The sequence below is a fragment of the Camelus bactrianus genome, chromosome X (assembly GCF_048773025.1).
Source record: "Camelus bactrianus isolate YW-2024 breed Bactrian camel chromosome X, ASM4877302v1, whole genome shotgun sequence".
Taxonomy (NCBI): domain Eukaryota; kingdom Metazoa; phylum Chordata; class Mammalia; order Artiodactyla; family Camelidae; genus Camelus; species Camelus bactrianus.
The window spans coordinates 35002602-35025452 of NC_133575.1; the positions used below are offsets into that span (position 1 = coordinate 35002602).

Consider the following 22851-nt stretch of genomic DNA (forward strand, 5'->3'; position numbering starts at 1 on the left):
GAAAAGGGAAAATTACTTTTCCTTCCCTGCCTAAACTAATTTATTAAAAAATTCTAATAAATTTAAAATACAGAAATCAGTCACTGATCACAAAGTAATACAACTAAAAATGTATCATGTAACTATAAGCAAATATTGTCCCCCCTAATAATTATTGTGATGAAAATAAATTTTAAAATACAAAAGATAAATGTAGAATCTAATAAAATTTAAAGATAGAGGCAAATCTGTAACCTTGGGTAAATCACTAGATTTCAATTATTACACAAGATAATTTAAAGAGAGCTAACTCAGGTAAATGTACTAACTCAGTGACTCTCAGCCTTGGCTTCTCATTAGGAACTTCCCCAAAACAACAAAAACAAAAAAGACCATACCCAAGCCTAAATACATTGAATCAGAATCTTGGAGGCAGTTAAGAGAGGCATCAGCATGTTTTTTTTTTAAAGCTTCACGAGTAATTCTGCAATGCAGTCACAGTGAGCAAGGGGTTGAACAAAAATTTTTGAAAGTGCAAAAATTTGTCATAAGGAAAACAAGTCAAAAGCAAAAAAGAATAAAAGCACAAGTAGATAAATTTGAAAGGAGAAAAACAACTGCAATAAATAAATCCAATAGTTTTGTTGTTTTTCTTGTTTTTAATAAATAAAATAGATAAGATTCTAGTGTCAGGGAGGAAAAACATTTTTCCTCTACCTTTCTAGGTTCTTCTGGCTGGTCTAAAGAATTAAAACTGACATTAGGCAGGTTAACAGGAGAAAAAACAAATTTCATTATGTACATATAGAGGCTCCATAAGAATATGAGGCCTAAGGAAAAGTCAGGCAATTGAAGCTTATATGCTGTCTGAGAGGAGAAGAGGGTAGGGGTTTGGGACTTCAAAGGGGAGGAAGGCAATACACAGGAAGATGAAAAAGAGCAAATGTTTGGTAAACAAATGTTTGGCTGGACCAGGCAGAAACAACGGGACACAGAAAGGAATTTAAAAAACACTTTGCTAAGTTCCTCCCTGTCTACCACACCTAGTTCATATTATGCTATAGTTATCTATGGTGATGGCTCCCTTCCTAGAACAGGTCCTCTATCTAAATTCTTTTTTCTTTTTATCTTTTTTTAAATCTATTTAAATTCTTTTAGGCAATTAGGGGGAAGGTCAAAGGTTATTCCTCACTCTTTTGGGCCCTGATTGCTTTAGGCTCAAAATAATCTGCATGCCAAAGAGAAACATTTTGGGGTGGCAAGTTTTACTCCCCTACACTAGCAAAGATAATCAAGAAAGAATATAAGTAAATAAAACCAGAAATGAGATGGTGCATAGCATAGAGATGTAGCAAATTATGTTATAAATTTTATTATAATAAATTATTCAAGCTTTTATGAAAATAAAATCTAAAACCACAAACAAGCGATTTTCTGTAAGAACTGTAAATTATCAAAACACAATGAATAAATAACCAAGTAAAAGTGAAAAAAAATTACCAAAGAATTGCCCCAACAAATGCTCCAACCAAGATGATTTACTAATGGATTCTTTCATACTTTCAAGGTAAGAAAATCACCACTTTATATAACTCCCCTCACAGGATATCAAAAAAGATGGAAAGCCACAAAGGTGAACTCCAGCTTACACTTAAATAAAACAAATCAATTCATTTTACCTTCCACCGCAAAAATTATATATGTGTCAGAGCTTTGAAAGGGAGGATGACCATTCTAGGCTTAGAAGAAAAAGACACAATTACGAAAGAAAAATATTAAAATTTAACTACAAAAACAAGTTACAACTTCAATACACTGAAATATAAATTAAAACAAGAAACATGCAAATAAAAAATGTTAGAAAAGATGACAAAAGTTTTAATTTATTTTATAAAAAAAGTTTTAATTAATTTTGAAAAGATCCTTTAAAAGAAATGAAAACAGAACTTAAAATGCATGAGAATGAGAAGGTCGATAGAAAAAGGAAAATGTCTGCTCTAAAAAATAATCAGATAACTGAAAATTAAAATAACAGTAAGGCACCAGTTTTGTTTGTTTCTCCTAAGAAATAAGCCTGGTAGGATTATTCCTTACCAACGGGAGTTTGAATTATTACAGTTCTTCTGAGGTAATGTGGTGCTATGAGGAGCCATTCTAAAATTCCTATACTTCTCAGGAACTCCATTTCTGGGCATGTAGCCCAAAGAAACAAACCAAAATATGGAGAAACATATGTGCAAAGATGTTCTTTGCAGCATTTTTTTTTTTTTATTAAGAAAAAAAACTAGCGTGAGTGTAATTAAAAGATCTAACAAGGGAAGGGCTTGGTGAATTACGGCACATCCATGTATTCTGTGGAATATGACGAAGACAGTAGTATGGTATTTTTGAAAAACTACGCGGCAATAAGAAAAATGCTTAGGAAACAGAAATGCTGAGAGAAAAAAAAAAAAAAACACAGGACTGAAAATGGTAATATACTACAGTTACAACTGTTTTCAAAAGCATGTATACTGAAACTATGTTTTAAAAACCATAACTATGTTTTTCAAAAAGACTAGGTAGAATAAAGGAACAAAAAGAAAGCCATGGTGGCAGTTCCAGTGGCGGGCTGGTCGGGATGTAGGATCGCGAGGGGCGGGGGGCAGCTGTGGGTAAGGCACCGACCTGAGGTAGAGGCAGAAGAGGCGGCCACAGCCTGTGGTGGGTGCTTCCAGGTTGGGGGGGGGGGGGGCGGCGGATGCTTCCGGTGGCCTGGGCTGGTGGGCGTGGTGAGCGGCATCTGCCCCCTCCCCTTCCATGGCTGGGTTCGGCCCTGCCCTCCTGCACACCCTCCGCAGCCTGGACCTCTAGACCACCGGTCCACCTCAGGGGACCCTGTGTGGGGTCCCTAAAGCACCTGGCAGCCTTTTCAAAGCCTGTTGTGACATCTCACGAGGGCCGTACAGTCCAAACCGAATCGAAGATATTTCTAGTCCCGGAAGCACCTTGATGGCCCGGAAGTAGACCTGTGCCCTCAAAGAAAGTGCTCGGTAGTCGCGGAAGCTCACTGAGGGCTCGGACGCCATACCGAGCGGTTAGTACGCCTTGGATCTCTGTGACTTTTCCGAATCGCTTTGCGGTCACAAACCCAGTGGACGGACTTTTGACATCTCTGAAACACTGAGAACGGCGATGGGTGAGTGAAAGAAAGGAGGAGGGTCCCTCAGCCGTGTGGGCGGCGCAAGGCCGCTTACCACAGGAGCTGCACTTCGGTACGGCCCCCTAGCAAACGCGTAAGCGTCTGGGGAGTCGAGTGACGCGCCCCTCCTCCCCTCAGTCGGCCATCTTATAGCTCTGCGTCGGGAGGGACTGGCGTCCCCAGGCGCCTGAAAGCCCAGAAACAGGACCTTCTGACTTTCAAGCCGAGGTTTCCTAGGGCTCATCCTGACAGGAAAATTCGTCCTCGCCCTCCTCCTGCTCCTCGTGCTCCTCGTCCTCCTCCCGCTCCTCCTCCTCCCATTTCAGGCTCGGGTGTGGGTGGAGCTGCCTCCCAAGACTGCCTGATTCTGAGCACTCGGGGTTCCTGTCGTCTGTGGAATCCCCTCAGCGCCATTCCCTTCGTGCTCCGCCAACCTCTTTCTAGAAGAAATGGCTTCTCACGAGGACACCTACAGCTTTAAGGTTCATTTCCAACAAAGTTCCTGTGACTTCACAGACTCTGAATTTGTAGCCACAGCCGAGGGTCAAAATAATACGACTGAGGAAGCAAGCAAGGGCTGGAGAAAGAGCGATGGACAGCAAGATGAAGACTCTTCGGCGCCCTACGTGAAGGCGATCGAGGGCATCCTGGAAACATCGACGCCAGAAGAGGAGGCCACTAGTACAACATGGAGCACAGGGCAGCATCCCAGCCCTGAAGGACCGGCCTGGGCTCTTTCCTTCTCTGCTTCTCCTCAAATAAAGGAAACGTCAGCCCCAGAGGTCACAGCGGAGAAGATCGGGATCAGCGATTTCTCTGACAGCAGAGCGATGACATATCCCGAGGACAAACCCCGTGAGAAGCTACTCGGTGACCGAAGGGTATTCCTTTTTGAAAAAGGCTCTCCAGCCCTACAATTTCCAGATAGACATGACTATCCTTCAGAAAACCAAAAGCACACAGAAAGGAGTGCGGTAACTGAGCGCGCTTCTTCAGGAAGTGGCTGGTCTGATGTGGGTGACGTCTCCTCATTCACATTACCTCAGGAGGAGCCACTCCCATCCTGCCTCTCCAGTATTTCAACGCCTTCATCCTTCACAATTGACCAGGCCACGTACTGGCCTAATTTGTACGGTGGTCCTTGGCAGAACCCTGGCAGCTCCTGGACCAGCAGCTCCACGCTTCCTTTATATCCGTCCTTGGGCAGCGGCAGCGGCAGCAGCTTCCACGCAGTGGCGAGCAGCCAGAGCCTCTGGAGGGATTTTTCCTTCAGTTCTACAGTGCGCTCCCCAGACTGGTCCAGAGACCTGAAGGCGGCAGGGGAAGATCAGTCTCCAAATCCTCATTCACTTTGTTTCTCCAGAAGTTCAGAAGCAAAGGTGAAGGAGTGGAGGCAGCAACTCCGAGAGGAGATACCGTCAAGTCCTTGGGGAGATTCTGTGTCTTATTCCCGGCCAAAGAGCCAATGGGAGCAGAGCCAGCAGGAGGGTTTCATCGACACCCACTGTCACCTGGACATGCTCTACTCCAAGCTGTCTTTCAAAGGAACCTTTGAAAAGTTCAGAAAAATTTATAGCCGTTCCTTCCCTAAGGAATTTCACGGCTGCATCTCTGATTTCTGTGATCCTCGCACACTAAGGGATGGCCTATGGGAGGAGCTGCTGAAAGAGGATCTGATCTGGGGGGCCTTCGGCTGTCACCCTCATTTTGCACGTTACTACAATGAGAATCAAGAGAGAAGCATTTTGCAAGCCCTACAGCACCCCAAGGCTGTAGCCTTTGGAGAAATTGGCTTGGATTACTCTTACAAGTGCACCACACCTGTCCCTCAGCAGCACAAGATATTTGAGAGACAGCTGCGGCTGGCTGTGTCTCTAAAGAAGCCCATGGTGATCCACTGCCGAGAAGCTGACAAAGATCTGCTGAGCATCATGAAAAAATTCGTGCCCCCTGATTACAAGATCCACAGGCATTGCTTCACTGGCAATTACTCAGTCATCGAGCCCCTTCTGGAGTACTTCCCCAACATGTCTGTGGGCTTCACAGCTGTCCTGACTTACTCTTCTGCCTGGGACGTACGGGAGGCTCTGAAGAAGATCCCGCTGGAGAGAATCATCGTGGAGACAGATGCTCCCTACTTCCTCCCTCGTGGTGTTCCCAAGAGCCTGTGCCAGTTTGCCCACCCAGGCCTGGCCCTGCATACCATTCGGGAGATTGCCAAAATCAAAGATCAGCCAGTCTCCCACATCTTGGCCACCTTACGCAAGAACACTACTCGCCTCTATAATATTTAAACAGAGAGGGCACAGTCAGGAGTCTTCCAGGAAAGGGAGACCAGCAGCCTGACGACAGACTCAGTTTGAACTCTGCCTGTCAAGGATATGTTCAGCAAGCCCCGTGGAACAGAGAAAACCAGGACAAGATGTTTTCCTCAAAACCTCTTCAGAAGACTTCTTGTGACTGGTAGGCTGCGGTGCACTGGGATGGGAGGAGGGCTGAGGGGAACTGCTGGTTGATGTCATCAGGGGTTTGCCTTCCAAGCCCAATTGTGCCAGCATAGCCGGTAAAAAAGAAAGAGTTCCATCGGGCTCAAGTTTGCTAATCCAAACCCTGTTCTCTGCAGCCTGCATTTTTGAGTAGTTAGCAAATAAAGTCACCCTCCTACCTGTCTTTTAAAGAAAAAAGACAGCAGGGAATGTTGAATTTTAAAAGTGAGCTAGGTGATTTGTTCTGTTTATTCCCCAAATGTATTTGTTATTATAGGAATTCTATAACTCATATAGTTTGTTGTTAAGTTTGTAAAGTCAGTGACTGTTCAACTTGTAAATTTGTATTTCTAAAGATAAACCAACAGTAGCTTTTCATCTAAGAAGAAGTCAATTTTGAGAAAAATTAGTTAATAGTCATAATGTGCCAGGGCAGGGGGGAGGTGTCTGGGGGAGTTTAGTGTGATAGGAGCCAAATCTGTTGAATTTTAGAACCACTGAGATGAGTCTTGAATCTGAACTGAACTCAACTCCTAAGACTCGTATAATTCCGAAGCTCTTCCGCTAACTAGCACGTAATAGCAACTCTTCATTCAGAATGCTCTGATTCTTAACAAGGCTCAAATGTATACACTTAGAAATACCATTCTCCAGAAGGATGGAAACAGAAGAGCTTCAGCTGCCCACTTGGCAAACAGCCGTCCTCCTTGAGAAATTAAAATGAACCCACATCTTAAGGAAGACATTCAAGTGAGGAAATTTGACTTTGCCAGCCAAAGCACACTAAAATCCAGGAGTCTCACTGCTGGAGGAGACATTCCACTTTCAAAATGGAAAATCTCTTTTACTCTCGAAAACTAAACTGATGAAAAGAAGCCTAGAATCCTCCAGACTTCTCTAGTTTCTTCTGTGCCCATTTATGTGGATCTACAAAAATCAACTGGTTCCTCACCATTTGGGTCTCAGCTCAAAAGCCGACTCCACAGAGCAGCCCTCCCTGACCACCAGTCTGCAGGGCTCGCTCACCTGGGAGGAAGAAAAATCCCTGGCCTATTAGTTTGATTTAATCATATTGCTTAGGCCTGTCAGAGACTGTGTTGTGAACTGATACATGTGTTCATTGGTTATCTCTCCCTCTTAGATTGTAAATTTATAAGCTTGTCATACTTGTTTACACTGTTAGAAGAGCGCCTGGAACAGAGCAGGCGCTCAGCAAAGATTTCTTGAATTAACATATGCATGGATACTTGACTTCACTGACATCTGGCAGTAAATGATAATACTGGGGCAAGGGGGCAGATATTAGTAAGAGAACAGATAATAAGCCATCACAGTTCTAGCACTCTTCTTTAATTTATAAGGCAAAGGAAGGTTTAAAGGCCACCAATACTCTGCCCTGAGATGTGATCTGTAATAAAAGAAAGGGGGAAAAAAAAGATCAAGCCCCACCAGGAACTTGACAGTTCCTATTTCCTATAAATAACACTGAGTAGACCATAGGTTTGCCTCTTTGCTGGGAATCCAGTCTTTTGAGAAGAGTAAAGTCTGAGAAAGCTGTAGCTGAACTGCTTCACTTTCCTTAGTAGAACAAGGGAAGTTGATACAATGTTGAAGATGCGATTTGATTATATTTTCCAACACAGAAAATCTTTAAGAATTAAGCCAACGTTCTGAGTTAAGAAAGTTTTTTTTTTTCCATTTAATGTACATTTTAAATAGACCTTGCTCATAGTGTGTCCCTGGAGCCCTGGACTTTCAAGAAAGGATTTTAGAAAAGAAGGTTCCTGGGCACATTTTTGGTAAGTAATGAGTTGTACAAAGTTCCACAGATTTTTTTTTTATCTCATATGTCCTGTGATATGCTAATGTGTGCCACAAATACCCAAGAAGGTGTTTCTCAAAGTTACTTCTAGATTAGTGTGATTAACTTGAGGCACTATTCAATGCACTCAAGTTCTCTGGAAACACGAGCTTGGGAAACGTGACCTCAGTCACACTCTTGCTTTTGCAATGCCCTCATCACATGTGGTACATATCTCTACTGGTCACCTTCTGACATCCTCTTTCATTTACTGTTCTCACAACCTAAGATCCATGGAGAACAAAACGTTATTAATCTGATCGGAGCAAAGTGACATCACCAAGTGGGCATTTTAAAAACGGGTGTGAACGAACGGTTGCCTTTTAAAGTGCATGATCAATAAGATAAACAGGAGATACGCATATTATAATTAAAGTAAGTTACACATAGTATAATTAAAGTAAGTTTCCTTTCCAAAAAACTAAAGATCTCCTTTTCATATGGAGAAATACTTCTTACCTGCTCCTCTCACCCTACAGTTTTGATGGCAGATGCACAGACCATCCTCTGCAGAGCTTCTGACCTGCAGGAGAGAGCCCTGCCATCATTTAGCTTTATTTCTTCAGGAATGGGAGTGAGCAATATAGTCTTTTCTGAGTGTAGTAATATCCAGAGTGGCCTAAGTCAAAAATTACCGTCTTCCTTGACTTATTTCATGAAGTAAAGAACATCTCATCTATTCATGTTACTAGTAAAAACCAAACAAAAAACAAAAACACACCAAAAAACCCCATAAAACAAAAACAAAAGTTATGATCCAGATGTGCAAAATTTGAGCATTTTGTCAACAGTTTTCTACTATAGTGATAGATACTCCACAGAATCTCAAAGAATAATTACTTAGCATCCAAGAATCCGTGTGTCTGTATGGCAATTGGTGTGTCTACTCTCCCGTTCTGGAGGCATCAGAGAGCCGTGAAGGCAGCCGGTGATCTAAAAATTCAATTTGCCGTTAGTGGTCCACGGGCCATCGGTCAGCCCAGAGTCACCGGACCTCTCAGGCCCATTAACGGGCTCCCTGAACCTTGGCGGTCCTTTCACTGCACGTCAGTATCTCACCTCACTTAAACTTGAGAAAGGCAGCTTATTTCTACCTTTACTGCTCAAAAGGAACAAACTGCCCACTTTGTCTTGGGAGATGGGGGATTCTGCTTTTTTTAGTTGGTCTTTATTCACATCTGACTTCAAAATGAGTACCTGCTTATTGTAGAAGTTTTGAGACTACTAAAGAGCACAAGTGGAGGAAAAAAGTTCACAGTCCTACTACTTAGAGACCATAACTTTAACAACTGTAGTAGTTCTTTGGAAGATTCTCTAATACTTCCATAGTTATTAGCCAATTCCAGCACTGTACGCCTTGAATAAATTTTGTTAATTAATATTTACTATAATATTCACTTCATAATTAGCATAAGTAGTACATTTTACTTGTCTGAATTTGATTTAAATATACTGTGTAATTTTGTTTGCTTTCCCAAGCAAACAAGCTAGAAGTGTGTTAATTCTGTTGTTTACTAGACTCAGCTCTTTGAATACTTGTTCAAATCTATCTGTTTACTGATTTATAAAAATCCTGCTTTTAAGTGTATTAATTTTTTCCTTCATCTCTCAGATGTCCGGTTTTTTTTTTTTTTTTCCCTTAGGTGCTTTCTCTAATGCCTTAAAGTTAAATGCTTGGTTTATTTTTAATTTGGAAGGAAAGAACAAAGCATTCAATGCTATAAATCTGCCTTAATTATAACTCTGCTGTATCTATAGGATTTTTTCTTTTAATGAATTTACTTTCTCACTGTAAAAATTAATACATATGCATTTCAAAAATATGAAAATAGGAACAGAAAGGAGTGTAGAGTATCTCTACTACCTAGAACCCACTGTCCTGTTAATGTCTTTCCTTAACATAATTGCGATTCTATGTCAAATTACATATATTTTAAAAAGTCATGTTTTCCTGACTATGTCAAATTATATATCCTTTTTAAAAATGCATATGTTTTCATGCCCATACTCATTGAAGATTTATATGCCACAAAATCCCACCACCCATCTATAGCCAATGTTCATGTTCTGGAGTATTTTGACTTAAAGTCTTTTTTTTTAAATTTTTTTTTAGACTTAAAGTCTTTTAAAAAAAAAAACCTAGTTAAAAACACAAAGTATATATATATATATCTATGAAGCAGAGTTAAGCAATTTTTACGGGTCCTAGAGAAAGATGATATAATGAGCTTTTCTTCCTCTTGACTGAGAGAGATGTCAACCCTATTCATTGTTATTTTTAATTTGTAAAGAATTGTCAGTTCAAGGGTCAGTTCTCAAAATCAACATCTATTGGAACTCACCTGAATAGACACAAAGAATGTATTTTCATTTTTATATCCCTGTCTTGTATTTGGCATGTTATCATTGTTTGTTATTCTTTTATCTTCCAATAAATATTTTAAATGCTTACATTCTGCTTTCAACTTTATTTATATTTTGTAATTATTTATAAGTTTGTTTCCATTGCTCACCACTAATCCTTTTATTTCATGACTGAACTGTTTAATTTGCTTTATAATTGGATGGAGTACATGTTCGAGCGACTTTCTCAGGAAAGGTATGTGGATGGCATATTTGTGAGAAAGTATATATTTCCGGTGCTTTCACTAATAAGTAACACCTTGGCTGAGTCTAGAATTTCTGGGTCACAAACATTTCCCCCTAAAAGTTATAGACACTGCTTCATTGTCTTCTGGCATTTAACACTGCAGACTTCTGATGTCAACGTCTCCTTCTTTGGGGGTTAAACTATTTTTTCTGTCAGGATGCCTGGTCACTGCTTTACTCTCTCCTTGAAATTAACATAAAAATTGCCAGACTCTATCTAATTATTGGTCTCTTTTTTCGTTATTTTCTTTGGTACACAGGAAGCATTCGGTCTGCAGATAGGTCTTTTCATAGTGGAGAAAGTTGTTTTTATTATTTTCTTATGGCATGCTTAACTGATTCGATTGCTTTTAATCTAGCTTCTCATTTTTGAGGAACAATTGTCTATGTATTAGAGCTCCAGCCTCTGCCCAGTCTTTCATTACCTAGCTCACTGCTTTTATATCTGACCTTGTCCTCTGCATTTGGGGAGAATTTCTCAAGTTTGCCTTTTCTATCACTCATCTCCAGTTTCAGTGTTTTTCTTTACTACGTATAATGCATTTCTTTTTTAGTTTCCTCACGTTTCTGCCTTAGCGAGCTCCCGTCACCTTTTCCCCTGCAGTCTCATTCAGCAATATTTGAAATGTCTTCTCTTGTTCTCTTTTCTCCTTCCAGCCTTCACATCAGTTTGCTTTAACTGCTTACTTTGTTTTGTATCCTCTCTTGCACTCAACAGAAAGCATCAAGCAAACTGTTCTCCCAAATCTTCATTTTCCTCTAGAAAACATACTTCTAAAATAAATATTTTTCTTCCTCTGTCTCTTAAATACTATATTCTCCTCCATTTATGCTGCAGAGCCTTTTCAGAAACCTCATGTTGGGTTTCTTTGTTCCTTCTTGAACAAAGAACAGTCTATCCAGGCTGGTGGTTTTCTAAAAATAGGGTGGGCAGGTCTTCCTCCCCTTCCTTCACTGTCCACTCAAACGTTCTGATTTCCCCTCTCAGTGGGAAGCTGGTTGATAGAAATTCATACACAGCTAGTTAAGAGAAGCAGGGAGGGAGCTGGGGCCAGGGAGAGTCCCCTGCAGGAAAAACTTCAAATCTGTCCATACAGACATTTTAAAAATTGACCTGACCTCCACTCTGGGAACAGAGCATGTACAGCCAGCCCTTCATGTGCCTTGCCTGTCGCGTCAGACAAATGCCCTCGTGCGGGGCCTGCTTTTTCCCCCAGTGTGACTATTCCTGGGCCACCTAGTGACACTCTTCATCCATCAAGAGCTGCGAAAGGAAGCCAAGTGCAAGCCCCTACAGGTTGTCCTAACCCCCCGACTCGATTCTTGTCACTTTCCCTGGAAGGGAGAGTTGCAAGTTGGTTTTGAGATATTTCGTCAATGTGATTTCAGCTGCACCATATCTAGTGGAAATTCTTCACAGTTTGTAGCATGAAGATGGACCTCCTCCCTGGCCTTCAACACTAATACGCTTTCTCCATATTTAAAAATGTTGCAATCATTTTAATTGGGATTGTGAAGGTGGAGAGGTTCATCTAAATATCAATGCCTAAGTTATAATCTCACTCCAAATTCTCCTTTTTTTCCCTCACTTTTTTTTTTTTTTTGATAAATTTATGTTCCTATGGATACTGGGTTTAAATAGGCACATCTTATTTTAGAAAATTCAAATTATATGAATCTGAATCTCATTTAGCTTTTTGCACACAAGAGATGGTCAATAAAGGTAAGTTCAATTAATAAATGACAAAAAATACAAATTACAGAAAGATGATTTCCAGAAATTTTTTGTATAATAAAAATATTACCCTCATAAATCTATTTATAATTTATGCTCCAATTTTCATAACTAAATCTAGGGTTTAAGATGAATGCACCTATATGGACAGCAAAGGCATTCATCAAATTTATGTTTACTTGTCTGCTGCTTCTAAAGACCTGATTTTATGATGTATAAAAGGGGAAAAATGTGACTGGCATGCTAGAATATTCTTCTTGCAGCTTTATCACTAATTAACCATATAACTGGTACAAACCACTTAAACTCTTTGTTCCCTGGTTAACCTTTTAGCAATAATTAGAAAATCAACACTTGCTAACCACAGGACAGTGCAGCACTATTTAAAGGATTAAGACAATTATGTATATATAACAGCACTTTGGAGAGAAAAATGAATGTATAAAAATACTGAATAATATATAAATCAGTGTAGGATGCAAAGCTGGAAGCTTAAAAATACTGTCAAAGCCACGTCTAAAATTGTCTTTTCACATCCTTATGGAATCTATTGAGCAAGGCAATTTAAAAACACTTGATATTACTAAGAGAGGAGCTTCAGACCCACCGCTTAAAATCAGACTTCTCGGAAAAATAATTAGGTCTAGAAGAAGGGGTCAACCTATCCAACCAAAGTCATGTTGCTAATCATGGGGTTTCATAAACTGAATAAAGAAAAATGAATATTCAAATATTCAATATTAAAGATGCAAAAGAAAAACAGCACCTATAAAAGATAAAGGAAAAATATTTGGTAAATATATGTATGTACACACACATACATAATTTACCAAATATTTTACATATATATATATATATTTGGAGGGAATAATATGAGAACTGAGGCAAAAACACTCTCTCATGCCATCATTTTTAAATATTACGTATTTTAAAAGGCTGGACTCCACCTTAAAGTCAGAAGAAAATGCTTAGATACGATGCCTTTTCTGTTCTCCTCCAATCAAAAGAATCTATTCTGTAACTCTAATAATTACTCAATAAACAGGACTCCCCTGTACACTGGATTATCCTACTGGTTTCAAAGTATATTATTTACTTCCCACAAGTGCATCAACAGCTGAGATCACAAAATGGATACTTGATACAGAAAGGCTCCTTTATCAAAAGCAAAGTAACACAGACCAACCCAGTTACAGAGCACCTGCTAAGTTCAAAGCTCTATGTGGAGGGCACAACATTCAATAAAATATCTATCCAGCTACAAGGATTACACAGTCAAGTAAGGGAGACTATATGCAAATAATTGCAAAACGGGGTAGGGTACCTCCAAAGAATTATAATGTACTGGCAATAAAGCAAAAAGTCTTTAGGAAAGACTCAATAATATTCTTACAAATCCACTCAGTATACATTGCTGAGCACCTGCTATCTGTCAGGCACTGTGCTAGGCTCTGAAAATTCAAAAATAAATGAAAATAGCCAGCATTGATTAAGTAGCTATAATGGGTCAGGCAATGTGTTTTCACACTCTACCTCATCTACTTCTCACAACACATCTATAAAATAGGTAATCTTGTGGTCCTTTTTTTTTTTTTTTTTAACAGAAGTCAAGGTTTAGGAAGTTAAATAATTTGGGTAAGGTCTCAAGGTAAGAGACTAACACAGTTGGGATTAGAACTCACGCTGCCTGGCTTCAGAGGCCACAGGTTAACCATAATCTCTTGAACTGCCACAAAATCTCCACCACACTCTAGCTCAGTGAACGACACAAAGAGTAACAGGGCTATTCTAACAGGGGATTGAAAATGCTCCAGTAGAGGGGGAAGTGCCAAACCACCTGAGAGCATCGAGAGGAAGGCATCACAGCGGAGGTGATGTGTCAAAATGAGTCTTCAAGGCTGAGAGGTGAAGGAAGAACTGCACAGGCGGACGCATGGGAAAGGGCATTCTCTGCAGAGGGAACAGCACGTGCGGAGTTACAAGAGCACAGGATGTGGGCCCTGTGAGTCCTTCTGTGTGGCTGGGGGCTGCGTGGGGAAGGGTGAGCAGACGAAATGAGACAGGTGGTCCCCCAGCCAGGCAAAGTTAGGTCAAAGGAGTCTAAACATTTTATAAAGTTAACTCTGTATCCGAGTGGGCAGTTGAGGAAGGGAATCAGATTGAAGGCAAGGATGGCGCTGAAGAGGCTGCTCTCTGGGTGAAAGATATGAATTAGGAGAGCAGAGTGGCCTTGGAAAGGAGACTGAGGAAAGGGCATTTCAGAGGGAAACAAGAGAGGACTTGGGTCAACTGGTGACAGAGGATAATGGTGGTTCTCTTACTTATTTAAATATAAACAAAAATGTATCGAGTGAGTTAACATTTAGATGTAACTCAAATAAGCCAATGTGGACCAGGCTCAGCTTGGTAATATATTCAAAGAAAAGACTGAGCAACCAACAGCAATTAAAAAGTCCGTCTCATCTTAGATCTCTGAAGAAACTCTAAAGGTGATCCAATTTGTGCTCCACATCTCCATTTCCCAAAAAATGCCTTTCCTCCCTTTTTCACGTCTTACAACCCTTACATTTCCTCACCATCAGCTCTGGCCGTGACATCTCTCTCCCTCTCTCCCTTCCCGCCAACTCCGTCCAGCTCTTCTCCCTTTCCTATACCCCCAAAAGCCTGAGAATCCGACTGAAAAATTCAGAAGAGTCCTTAGAGGATGAAGGAGGGGGAAAATGGAATGAGCAAAGACAAATTTTTGTTCAGCAGGCAGGGCGTGGGGAAAAGAAGCAAGCTGGGAACACACATGAATAATACTATCCTTATTACATTATCAGTAAGAATCGAAGGAGGCTTCAATGAATAAAGCTGATTGTAAAAGCCGACTAGACCAGAACTGAAAATAGTTTTATTTTTGACATTCAAACACAAATGTAAAAATGTGTCCAGATAATCACTGGAGCAATGCAAACCAAAACCACAAAGGAGATGTCACCTCATGCCAGTCAGAATGGCTGTCATCAAAAAGTCTACAAATAACAAATGTGGGTGAGGATGTGGAGAAAAGGAAACCCTTGTGCACTGTTGGTGGGAATGTAAACTGGTGCAGCCACTGTGGAAAACAGTACAGAGGTTCCTCAAAAAGCTAAAAATAGAACTACCACACGATCCAGAAATTCCACTACTGGGTATATATCTAAAAAGAATGAAAGCACTAATTCTAAAAGACACATGCACCCCAATGTTCATACTAGCATTATTTACAAAAGCCAAAATATAGAAGCAATCCAAGTGTCCATCAACAGATGAATGGATAAAGATGTGGTATCTATATACAATGGAATACCGTTCAGCCATAAAAAAACAAATGAAATTCAGTGGTTTGCAACAATATGGATGGACCCAGAGGGTATTATGCTTAGTGAAATAAGTCAGAGAAAAATACTGTATGTTATTACTTATATGTGGAATCTAAAAAATAAAATAAATGAATGAATATCACAGACTCACAGATTCAGAGTAGGGATAGGGAAGGTGGAGGGGCAAGAGGGATAAGGGATCAGAGATACAAACTACTATGCATAAAATAAATAAGCAACAATGATAGATTGTACAGCACAGGGAAATATAGCCATTATTTTATAATAACTTTAAATGGAATATAATCCAAAAAAAATGAATCACTATGTTATACACCTAGAACTAATACACTACTGTAAATCAACTATACTTCGATAAAGAATTTAAAAATTTTTTAAATGCCCTGAAATAGTAGATGAAAAAAATCAACAAGTAGAGCCAGACATAAAATGAAATATACTCAAAAACAGATTTCATATTTCAGGCTAAAAAGGAGGGGAACAAAAGGGTATAGTGCAAAGGAAATAAAATTTTGATTAAACATAAAAGGGCCTACGTGAAGTTTCTAAAACCTAAATGATAATGATGTAAAATCTTTTGAGTTCAGAGTAATTGGAATGTAAAAACAATTGTAGTAGTCTATTACTGACTGCTATTAGTTCAGAATACTGAAAAAATAATAAATGTAGTTATTTATCACCTTTCCCCTAAAAGACCATTAAGTGAATTTGCTAAAACATAAAGAGACACGACAAAAATCTCTTATTTAAACAATAGAAGACTTTTTTAAAACTACATTAATACCTACAGCATAAATGGAACACTGAGGAACAACTGGAAAGAGCAACGCATCGATAGCCACTACACCAGAGAGCCTCCCATCAGGGGAGTGTTGCAGGAGGACCATGTTCCCGAGGGACACCTCAACCAATGTACAGAGTTCATTTCAAACAGTACTCCATTTGGGGAGACACATGTACCTTGAGGCCGAGCCTAGATTTAAAGGAAAGGGGGAAGACCCAGGCAATAACAACGATGATGATGATGATGATTCTACTTTCCTAAAAAGAAGTCACCAATTGCAAGGCCTGGGACAGAGGAAGACAAAGTAGGGAAAGGGAAGAAAGTTAAACAGGGTGCACATGATGTAAGATGAATAAAAATGGATGAAAGTAAAGAGAATGAGGATGAAGAGACAGACCAAGTTCAATAAAAGGGAAAAAGAAATAGAAAAAAAGGACAAACGAATGGCAGGGGAAGGGATACGGAGGTTGAGAGATGGGATGTAAGAAAAGGAAATGGGACAACATTGGACAAAGGACGGAGATAAGCGTTTCTGCCTCCTCTTCAATAATGTGGAGTTCATGCCCTCCCCGCCACCTCCTCATTTCTGATGTCCTAGAATGAACAGCCATGCGTCCTCAATTATTTATACCTCTGATAAAAGGTTTATGATAATGGCATGTGTCCCTGAAGAATCCTCTTTATTAAAAGAACTATTACCACACTAACACAGCACAATGAATTTCATAGTCAGAACAGGTATTTAAATAGGGGAGCATAATTAAAATAAGTAGAAGGATAGGAACAATTCTAGCATGTTGAAATTTAGAAATTAACAATTCTAAATGTTTAAAAACCTCCAAAGGGGGTTAGGAGGATAATTTATTTGAAAAAAACAAAACCCGGCATGTTTAAAAATAAAGGGATATCGATCCAGAGAATGAAAAATGGTTATATAAATACCCAGAAATCCACCACGGTGTATTATTACATGAGTTGGCTGCACTTTGTTTATATGCATACATATTATCAAAGCTGTGCCTCAAATCTTAAATCCCAGTGAGGTAGACTCCAGAGGGGACAGTGTAAGATTCCATTTATATGAAGTTCAAGAACAGGCAAAGCCAATCTATGGTGATGGAAGTCAGAGCAATGGAAGAGGGGCAAATGGAAGGGGTCATGAGGGAACTTTCTAACGTGGTAGAGATGTCCCATATTGGCGTCTAGGGTGATGGGGACCTGTGTATACACTTGTTAGAACTCACGGGACTGTATGCTTAAAACGGGCACATTTTATCATATACAAATTATACCTCAGTACAGTTGATTACAATAAAGACTCAAACAGTAAAATCCTAAAGGGATACAGTTATTCTGTATCCTGATTGTGGTGGTGGTTACACAAAACTGTACATGTGATGAAATTGCACAGAACCATAAACTAAGGGAGAAATACGAGTGTATGTGAAAACTGGAGAAATTCAATTAAGATCCGAAAGTTTAGTAACATACCAATGTCAAATTCCTGGTTTTGATAACGTACTACAGTTATAGAAGGTGTTATCATTGGGGAAAGCTGGGAAAAGAGTACACAGGAACTATCTTGTACCATTTCTGTGATTTCTTATAAGTCCAAAAATATTTCTTTAAAAAGAACACAGATTATATAGTCAGTATTTGGACCATCTCCCACCATCAGGGTTACAAAAGGGAGGGCTTAACTATAGGACAGATTCCTGCCAACACGAAATTCAGGAAGGTAAAACAATTTTTAGATATTTCCAATAAGCCTGCAGCAGCTGGTCTGAATTCAGAGGGGGGAAGTACATAAACAAACATCACTCTTATAGATTAAAACTTCAGAACAAAATATAAATCAGCCTGAAATACACTCAACAAATCAAACAGTAATTATCAGTTCCTAATTTGTGAACTAAAATGTTACACATGACAAGAGATTTTACGGTCAAACAAAAATCGGTGTGCACAGAGAACAACCACGTGAAGAGGCAGCAAGAGGGTGGCCATCTGCGAGCCAATGAGAGAGGCCTTAAGAGAAACCAACCCCACCAGCACCATGATCTTGGACTTCTAACCTCCAGAACCGTGAGAAAATTAATTTCTGTGGTTTAAGGCACCCAGTCTACAGTATTTTGTTATGGCAGTCCTAGAAGACTAACATATTAAACTATAATTTATATGCCATAAAATTCACCTCTTGTAAGTATACAGTTCAGTGACTTTTCATAAATGCTCCATAATCATCACCACGATCCAGTTTACAATATTTCCATCACTCCTCAAAAATTCCCTCACCCACTGCCAGCCTCAGGCAACTATTGATCTGCTTTCTGTGACATATTCGCCTTTTTAAGGATTTCAGAGCAATGGAATCATACCATATAAAGTCTTCTGTGTCTGCTTTCTTTCACTTAGTATGTTTTTGAGGTTTATCCACATTGTAGTGTATAGTTTCTTTTTACTGATGAACAATTTCCACTGTATGGCTAGACCACATTTTGTTTATCCATTCATCAGTTGATGGACATCTGAGTATTGGCTGTTTTGGCCAATAATAATGGTCAATAATAATTTGAATAATGATGCTACAGTCATTCACATACAAGTTTTTGTGTGAACATATGTTTTCTCTTAGAAATATACGTAGGAGTGAAATTAACTGAGTCATACGGTTAGCATATATTTAAGAAACTGCCAAACTGTCTTCCAAAATGGCAGTCTTATTTTACATTCCAACCAGGAATGTATAAGTTTCAGTTTCTCCACATCCTTGTCAATACTTGGTATTGTCAGTCTTTTCAAGTTATAGCCATTCTAATGAGTGTGTAGTGGTATCTACTCAAGTTTAAGATCAAAAAGACAATTTTAACTTTGGGGCTAATGAGAATAAGCCACAGGTCTCATTATTCATAAGAAGTTTAACCTTGAGGGGAATGTCTTAAAATTTTGCATAATAACTAAACTCTCGTTTTAGAAAAGAGAGGAGGAAGAACTCTCTCTCCTTCAGTAAGAGACTCATTTATGAACCTTATTCTTTTTATTCCAAAAACACTCATTCCAAATTTGGGGATTTTTTTTAATTAAATGCCTTTTGAATTTCAAAAGATTAGAGAAAGCCATAATGTATGATGAAATTAGAAACTTTATCAGTTTAACATGAATTTAAAGAATGTAATTTTGGGTTTTAGTGATAAATGCAGAATGCAGAGTTGGGAATTTGGGATATGATGTGTCTGATTTCGAGCAAGCCTTCTGATTTCATATTTAAAACTAAATAGCTAAAGATTATGTAATTGTGACGTAAAATACGGGATTTAAATGGCAATGTATTGCAATTACATTGTGCTATAATTATACATATTGGTGTCCTTCATGAAGTGATTCTAACAGGATTCAGACAATCTGAAAATTACATAAACCTATGGAAAATTTTTCATTTGACATTTTGGGTATGATTTAAAGGTATAAATATCTCACACTTTCAAGTTACTTTCAAATTTCTCATTGTATTTTTTACATACTCTGATTATATTTTGTAACATTCCTAATTGGTTTTAGGCAAAACTTCAGGGATCTAGAGTCGTGTATTGCTCTTTGCCAATCATATGAAATTCTACCAGACTTGATCGCTCCTTGATCCCCCAGCGGGAAAATTCAAAATTTTAGCTGGTATTGGGTAAGAAAGAGAAAAGCAGCCTCTGATATCAGGAGCCAGCCTGGCACTATAAGCTGGCCTTGGTGCTGCAACAAGCTGGTCTGGCAGCCACAGCGAGGCCTTGGTGTTCTCCTGCTGAAAATGAACACTTTCAGAGAATACTATCCTCAGACAAGGCCACTGTGTGACCACAATGGATCAAGACCAAAAAAAAAAAAAAAGATCACTCCATAGCTACGTCTGAACACAGATGGAACATCAACATTGTCCAGGCCACAAAATGCCAAATATCCCCTACCCTAGCTCACAGGAGTGACGGCTGCTTCTCTCCCAATTACAGCTGTAGCCTCACTCTAGTCTGTCGTCTCTATAAATTCACAATCATAAAAAAAAAAAAATGGGCAGAATACTAAATAGACATTTTTCCAAAGAGGAAATGCAGATGACCAATAGGCACATGAAAAGATGCTCAACATGACTAATCATCAGGGAAATGCAAATCAAAACCACAGTGAGATATTACTGGGGGCAGCAGAGGGTATAGCTCAGTGGTAGAGCACATGCTTACCATATTACCTCACACCTGTCAAAATGGCTATCATCAAAAAGAACACAAATTTAACAAATGTTGGCGAGGATGTGGAGAAAATGGAACCCTCCTACACTGTTGGTGGGAATGTAAACTGGTGCAGCCACTATGGAGAACAGTATGGAGGTTCCTTAAAAAACTAAAAATAGAGTTACCATATGATCCAGCAATCCCACTCCTGGGCATATATCTAGAAAAGATAAAAACTCTAATTCCAAAAGATACAAGCACTTCAATGTTCACAGAAGCATTATTTACAACAGCCAAGACATGGAAACAACCTAAGTGTCCATAACAGATAAATGGATAAAGAAGAAGTGGCACATATATACAATGGAATACTACTCAGTCATTAAAAAAGAATGGTATTTTGCCATTTGCAACAACATGGATGGACTTGGAGGGTATTATGCTCAGTGAAGTAAGTCAGACAGAGAAAGATAAATACTGTATAATATCACTTATATGTGGAATCTAAAAAACACAACAGACTAGTGAATGTAACAACAACAAAAAAAAAGCAGACTCACAGATACAAAGAACAAACTAGTGGTGACCAGGGGGGAGAGGGAACCAGGGAGGGATAATACAGGAACAGGGGAGTAGGAGGTAGAAACTATTAGGTATAAAATGTTACAAGGATATATTGTACAACACGGGAAACATAGCCAATATTTTATAGTAATTATAAATGTAGTATAACCTTTAAAAATTGTGAATCTCCATATCGTACACCTGTAACTTACATAATACTGTACATCAACTATACTTCAGTAAAAAAAGATAGACCATCACAGAAGTATCCCCACTTCCCAACAGCACCCAATGCAGAGCAAGGCCTCACTTCCTTAAGTCCTCTCCAAAATTACCTAACACAAGCCCAAATCTTATAGTAAGACTTTTCTAACACCTACTTACTTAGACATCCCACAGTCACTCAGGATATTTGTTTTCCCTCACTGCAATGGGTAGTAAACCAAGTTGTTCAATTAAAAAAAAAAATCAAGGTGACTCAAGAAATCAAGTTATATTTTAAACTTTTCTTTTTATATTGTTCAAAGCATAGAGATCTGCACAGCACCACAGAAACAATCAGCTCACCACAAATCTAATGTCAATGAATGCAAAGTTATCAAAATTCTAATTCTGTGGTCAGTAGTTTTGATTATAATTATGTTTCTAGTAGACAGAAAAAATGAAATAATATTTTTAAATGCATGCATACCCCTAGGATCAACCTTTATCCCGCCACTTACAATAATAGAGTCATTTGCAAATCAGCAAACAAATTAGGCTAACTAGGAGTCATTGACAAATGAAAAGAAATGAGAGCATAATTGTAGAGTCTATACAAATGATGCTTAACATCCAGATAAAAGTCATTAAAAAACATTCATTCAGTCATTTGAGTTTTTGAGTATTTCTAACTAGTCTGAATTTCTATAAAAGCAGCTTAATGATAGATTATATACCACAGCAACAGCAGCATATCGTAAACTACTAAATGCCAAACTTCAATCAATAATGAAGCAGTAGGTGCCTGATGTAATTAGAAAGAGCCCCAGGCCAAGAGATCTAGGGTCTGGGCTCAGTTCTAGGATAAACAAGCTGAATGTGCCTTTAGTCTAAATGTCACAGACTAAAGTCTCAGGCATAGACTGCTAGCGGTAAAATGGCATTAGCAACCAGCCAATCAAGCCCTGCATTAAGGTCAAGGAAACTGAGGCTCAGAGAGGTAGAGAGACAGAACCACCATCACAAAGATAATTCGTTTCGGTGCCTCCAGCAGGCAGCCTCAGAACCCTGGCCCCTGCCCCACTTCCTGCCAATGATTCCTCATTTACAGAATGAGAACAATCACCCACGCTTGCTTCGCCTGACAGAGGTGCTGGGAGGCTGGCTGGAACTAACTGGCTGAGTGACCATGTGCCTGCTTGTATTTAAATGAATTCAATGAAATAACTAGTCTTTGGGTGGTAGGTGCAGGATCAGGCAAAATTATGTTTGGCTATTTGCATAAATCCTCCCAATACCAGGGGTTTTAATTAAGGATTGTGTTTCTCAAAGGGAGCAGTATTGGCATTTCAGGTTGAATGTTCTCCCCAGTGGGGCTGCCCTCCCCACGTGGCAGGACATAAAATACACAGTCGGCCTTCAGCTAACAGACAGCAGCAGCACCTCTGGATCCGATCTGACCCTAGGTCCAGTCACTTTCAAACATCACAATTAAGCCAAAAATCCATGGTGAACAAAATATCAACACGTTAAACAAGGATGGAATCAATACTACTGATTTTGCTTTTTGCCTTGGGCTCCAGTATGGCTCCACATGGCAATGACTGATCCTGTCTTCATTTAACACGTTGGTATTTCATTCATTGTGAATTTTTGGCATTCATTTTTAAGATATTTCATTAAAATACTATCTAGCTGATTACTGAGTTTTGGGGTGTCCCTTAAATTCTGCACCTAAGACAAGTGCCTCGCTGGCTTTTCCCCTAGTCCAGTGCCACTTCCGGTCACTGGGACAACCCAAAATACATCCACACATTTCCAAAGGCCTCCCT

General features: G+C 39.3%; 1 protein-coding gene and 1 pseudogene across 1 annotated transcript in view; one reads left to right on the plus strand and one right to left on the minus strand.

Moving 5' to 3' along the window:
- EFHC2 (EF-hand domain containing 2) overlaps window positions 1-22851 on the minus strand; it is a 168910-nt gene that overhangs the window by 111159 nt on the left and 34900 nt on the right. The window lies entirely within an intron of this gene.
- On the plus strand, window positions 3610-5888 carry LOC105079420 (putative deoxyribonuclease TATDN2 pseudogene; annotated as a pseudogene).